Below are 6,000 nucleotides of genomic sequence, written 5' to 3'. Positions count from 1 at the left end.
CTCAGGTCATGATCTCACTGTTAGTGAGTTTCAGCCCCACATTAGGCTCTGCGCTAACAGCTTAGAGCCTGGAGCCTGCTTCGGATTCTGTGTCTCATTCTCTCTCTGCCCCTCCCCTGCTTGTGCTCTGTCTCTCTCTGTCTTTCAAAAATAAATAAGTGTTAAAGAACTTTTTTTTTTAAATGTATTGAGTGCCTCAAAAAACTTTTGCTTAAATGGGTATGTATATCAATATTTACTGTATTAGAAATTCAATAAAGAGTTTAAAAAAATATTTATCAATTCATTTAAAAAATAATGAACCTTTACATGTCAGTGTAAGTAAGATATTTTTATGAACCATATTTAAAAAAAAAAATCAGTGTGAAGAATGACACTGTTTTCAATTTTTGCCAACCTCTGTAGTATCTGGCTTAAAAGAAGCCAGCTGGATTCTCCTATTGGCTTCTTGTTCCATCTGTCGTGACACCACATGTCATGTAGTCTCTGGCAAACTCCACTGCACAGTCATGTGAGTCTGAGAGGGAAGCAGGCAAATAATCTCTCAGCCTTGTTATGAAAATTGCTTTCACTTCAAGGACCTCGGTGGAAGAGGTTTTCTTGGCCCCAAATCTCTTCCCTGCGAGAAACTTTGAGCCCATGTCTTACAGGACCACATGTAAGTCATAGCACACAGATTAAAATCTATCCTGCCTTAGGAGAGTACCTTTGAAAAAGAGTCAACAACTGTCCCAGCTTTACAAAATATTTACCAGAGAAAGCAGCTGGAGCCTCAGAAATGTTAGGCTGGAAAAAAATGGATATGGGGCCAGAGATTATAAGGAATGTGTGTGTGTGTGTGTGTGTGTGTGTGTGTGTGTGTGTATACACATACATACATACACAGTTAATATTTGCCCCCCCCAGCCTTAAAAAATGTATCTTATACTGTATTTAAAAAATCTTTATTATGGTGAGACTACTCTGAAAATTGACCCACTAAATAAAACACCCTGGAGTTTAGTAAGCAAGGGAACAGTTCCCTGACCACATATTTCTTGAATGGCAACAGAGTTTCCACTGTTTTCCTAGACAACAACAGTTAGTCATTAAGGGTTCTTTTAGGGCACAACATGGTCTCCTGGTCATGCCCAAACCAGTGGATTAATTTAAAGTAATTATGTAGCAGAAACCCAGTATTGTGTTTAAATGATCCTGCTCCTGGCCAAAGAATGTAGGAATTGGTTGTGAGGGCACCTCCAGGAAAGGTCTAACTTCATCTAATGTATATACTACATAAAGCCTGTTTGAGGAAAAACAGAAAAAAAAAAAAAAAAAAAATCAGTAGGTTTTGGTTGTGCATTGGTTCTTGAGGTTAATTGCCTACTGTCTTAGTAAGGGGAAAAGGATAAAATATATTTAGAAACCAGAGCAAAATCCTCATGGCAAAATCCCTCCTTTCCCGCTCTCCAGTTCTCTCAGATTGTTTCTGTCTCCATTTAATCGTGTGTAATCTTTACCCTGTCGATGTAGTGCAGAAGATATGTGATTGACAGTAGAGAATGCTCGTCCTGGGGGGCCTTACTGGAACTGGTGGTACAGTACTTTGCAGCCAGAGAATTGGGTGGGGGCGGGGGGGAGGGCACAGAGGGTAAAGGAGCTTGCTTTTCAAATCTAGGACAAAGTAACAATATGCATTGCCCGGCATCAAATCAATAAACATGTGCAAAAGAAGCTACAAAAATATAAATTGTTTCATCAACAGATGTTTATTGAAGCCCCACTATATGCTCTCCTAAGCTGTTATGGAAGTGTGCTGAGCTGGACAATGTGCAGCATGGATTTCAAGGTATGAGGTACCCTCCAACTCTGGAGTTTAACACTCTAGTTGAAGAGATAAGCACACAGGTAATATTAGATCAGATCAGACGTGTGGCAGAGCATTCGAAAGGCTGAGAGATCCCTTCTGATATAGACTGAATGTTTGCATTCACCCAAAACTCATATGTTGAAACCTAATCTCCAATGTGATGGTATTTGGAGGTGGGGCCTTTGGCAGGTGATTAGGTCATGAGGGTGGAGCCCTCATGAATGGGCTTAGTGTCCTTTGAAAAATGACCCCATAAAGCTCCCTAGCCCTATCTGCTATGTGAGGGCACAGTGAAGAAATGGCTTTCTGGGAACCAGGAAGCACGTTCTCATCAGACACAGAAGCTGCCTGCCAGCACCTTGATCTTGGACTTCTCAGCCTCCAGAGCCATGAGAAACAAATTTCTGTTTATAAGCCACCCAGTCTATGGTATTGTGTTAGAGTGGCCCAAACATACTGAGACAACTTTTGTCTGGAATTGCCCCAGAAAGCTTTGTGGATATGGTGTGATGTGAGTACTTAAGGTCTGGAAGAATATGGTCCATATGATATCATTAACACCAGTGTTGTTATTCACGACTTCCTGGCCTGACACTAGGTTTATGGTTATATCAAATGCTTGAAGTACCTGGTATAATCTTCTTTACGCTTTTCCCACCAAGATTTAAAGAAAGAGAAAGCTAGAAAATTTCCATTGTGAAAATTTTCTTTTAAAAACATTTTATTAATGTTTATTTTTGATACAGAAAAAGACAGAGCATGAGCAGGGAAAGAGCAGAGAGAGTGAGGAAGACAGAGAATCAAAACTGGCTCCAGGCTCTGAGCTGTCAGCACAGAGCCCAACGCGGGGCTCAAATTCATGAACCAAGAGATCATGACCTGAGCTGCTTAACCGACTGAGCCAATCAGACACCCCTCCATTGTGAAGTGTTTCAGTGAATTAAGTGTAAATGCCCCAAAACGTAATTTTATTTCCCTTAAAATAAACAAAGATCCCAGACCAAGGGGAAGATATGTGGCCCCAATGCAGCTTGCTGTTTGCCATTGGAGGCATGTTTGGGCAGACAGTGAATTTAGGGGGATCATTTGACCAGGGTCTTGGCATGATTTTCTCTTTGCCATATGTTGAGCCAAGGACATTTTTTGTTATTGGGTCAATTGATGGTTGTTCCTATTTGTTTGATTAAAAAACATTCTCAGGAAAGAAACTGGACATTATTAATTAGATGTTTCCCAGAAAAGTGTAATGGAATCAATTCTGTTTTTGGTATTGCGTAGTGAAGAATCTAGCCTTTACTCCAAAAAGAGGTCCAGCCTTTGTCCTCAGCCTCCTGATAGGAGTGTCTTGGTTTGCTCGGGGGCCTGAGCAAGAGAGTCACAGTGTGATACAGGTTGGGGAATTTGAGCCATGTGATATAAGTTGAACTCCCGAGGGGCTCAAACTTGAGATCACCCACTGGATGGGGCCCTAATAAAGACTCTGGACACCAATGCTTGGGTAAACTTCCTTGGTTGGCAATACTCACTGTGTATTGTTTCACATCAATGCCAAGGAGGTGACAGTGTCATGAGTCCAGGGGGAGAGGACAAAAGCTCAGCATTTTCTACTTTCTTGATTTCTACCCTAGGTACTTCTTCCCTTGCCTGATTTCAGTCTGTATCCTTTCACTGTGTTACAGCATAACCATAGCATAAGAGCTTTCAATGAATTCTGTGAGTTCTTCTAGCAAATTATCAAACCTAGGGGTAGTTTTAGGTAACCCTGAACTTGTAACTAGTGTCGGAAGTGAGGGTAGTCTCTTGTGCAGATGGTTCTGGCATCTCATTTGGCTAAACTCTTACAAGTACAAAAGCGCATTAGTATGTCCTGCAAAACTCCCTACTACTTCAGCTTTAGATAGACTGCCTGAAGCCTATCCATCCTGGCCTATCCTCATAAAGTACAGGCTAGGATATTTCTCCCAATATTTTGGTCAGGAGAAACCACATTAAAATGAAGATTAAGGGCAGTTTGGGAAAAGAGGACACATACACACATAGAGATGTCCATTGGGCTTTTGGCTTTCAGCTCAGAGGAGGAGGTGAAGGTTCAGCTGTCTCCAGCTGTCCTGATTCTGGGTTCCTCCAACAGCAGCCACCCCCACTGTGCCACCTAAGGTCAACCTCAGTGAGATCAAAGTCATGTATCTGAGGTGCATCTGTGGGGAAGCTGGTGCCTTGTCTGCCCTGGCCCCCAAGACCGGCCCCCTGGGTCTGTCTCGTAAAAAGTTTGGTGATGACATCATCAAGGCAACCAGTGATTGGAAGGGCGTGAGGATTACAGACCCTTCTGGCCATTCAGGACACACAGGCCCAGATTGAAGTGGTATCTTCTGCCTCTGCCCTGATTATCAAAGCCCTCAAGGAACCACCAAGAGACAGAAAGAAGTAGAAAAACATTAAGCACAGGGAAATATCACTTTTGATGAGACTGTCAACATCGCCCAACATATGCAGCACTGATCTTTAACCAGAGATCTCTCTGGAACCATGGAAGAGATCCTGGGGATGTCCCAATCCATTGCCTGCAATTTTGATGGCCACCACCCTCAACATCACAGATAATATCAACAGTGGTGGAGGGGAATGCCCCACTAGTTAAGAACTACAAAGGAAAATATTTCAGTAAAGGATCATATGACAACAACAGCAACAAGAAAGATATTCGTTGAAGTATATCGTAAGACTGAATAGAGAACCGATTGTATAAATTATGATATTCCTTAAATGGATACTATTTTAAAAATTAGATGTATATGTACTAATGTGAAAAGATTTCCAAAATAGCTTATTAAATTATAAGAGCAGGGTGCAATCAATTTTTCTTTCTTTCTTTTTTTTTTTTTAAATCTTAATAATTAACCCTGAAGCAAAGGGGCAAATACTTTAATGAAGAAGTATGTAAACAAGTTTAAAGAGTTTGCTTTGGGGGTGACGTGTCCTTACTTGGGCATGAGGATTTACTTATTTTGGGACCTGGAAGACGAAAGAGAGGGAGGAAGAGCCAGTCCAGATAAAGAGGGCAATGGTGGTTGACTTCCTCTGGGGACCCCCTGAGGAAATGTGTAAAACACCTTCAGAATTGTCAGTCCCAGAGACAGAAGAGGGAAGCATATATGGGCTGCATGCCCACTCCAAGTTCCCTCTTGGCTGAAGTTGGAAACTCCAGGGGTGCTAACTCTCTGGCATTTCCAGGCTTGCACCCATAGAAGAATGTCTGGGCAGCTTCCTCCAGCATCTTTTTTTTTTTTTTTTAGTTTTTTTTATTTTTTTAACGTTTATTTATTTTTGAGACAGAGAGAGACAGAGCACGAATGGGGGAGGGACAGAGAGAGAGGGAGACACAGAACCGGAAGCAGGCTCCAGGCTCTGAGCCATCAGCCCAGAGCCCGACGCGGGGCTCAAACTCACGGACCGCGAGATCGTGACCTGGCTGAAGTCGGACGCTTAACCGACTGAGCCACCCAGGCGCCCCTTCTTTTTTTAGTTTTTTTTTTTTAATGTTTATTTATTCTTGAGAGAGAGAGACGGAGCGTGAGTGAGAAAGAGGCGCAGAGAGAGAGAGAGACACAGAATCCGAAGCAGGCTCCAGGCTCTGAGCTGTCAGCACAGAGCCCGACACAAGGCTCGAACCCACAAACCGTGAGATCATGACCTGAGCCGAAGCTGGACGCTTAACCAACTGAGCCACCCAGGCGCCCCCTCTAGCATCTTTAAAGATGGCAGCAGAGGGGCTCCAGAGCAGAGAACAGCCCTCGGGTCCAGCCAAGGCAGTGATGTCAGGTTAGGCCTGCACATGCCTGTTTGTCGCAGCAATGACCAGGACAGCTGTGGGCTATGAGGAGGTCAGACACAACACAAAGATGTTTGATGTGGCTTGGCATTCGGATATTCATTCCAGTGCTGGACTTCTTAGAAGACATAGCATTTCTGGATTCTGGAGTGCAGTTATGACCTGAGGAAGACCTGATGTCAGGACTGAGGTGACTGGACTGGTTGGAGGCCACCACTGGGCTAAGTCTTTGCTTTCAGCCTTTCTCCTCGCTGCTTTGGCAGTGTTCTCTCTGCATCCAGTGATGGTAAATTCTCTCCCCCCATTGCTGTTGCTGATG

The 6,000-nt window shown here is 43.3% G+C and overlaps 1 protein-coding gene across 1 annotated transcript in view; it reads left to right on the top strand.

The window, feature by feature from the left end:
• Positions 1–531: 531 nt before the first annotated feature.
• The window catches only part of LRRC31 (leucine rich repeat containing 31), a 49,504-nt gene continuing 44,035 nt past the window's right edge, over positions 532–6,000 (top strand). The window contains exons 1-2 of the mRNA XM_047875486.1: positions 532–658; positions 1,745–1,828. The gene's annotated coding sequence lies outside the window, so the exon portion shown is untranslated. The remainder of the gene's footprint in view (positions 659–1,744; positions 1,829–6,000) is intronic.

This window comes from Prionailurus viverrinus, chromosome C2, assembly GCF_022837055.1.
Source record: "Prionailurus viverrinus isolate Anna chromosome C2, UM_Priviv_1.0, whole genome shotgun sequence".
Lineage (NCBI taxonomy): Eukaryota > Metazoa > Chordata > Mammalia > Carnivora > Felidae > Prionailurus > Prionailurus viverrinus.
This window is presented reverse-complemented; position numbering and strand designations above follow the sequence as displayed.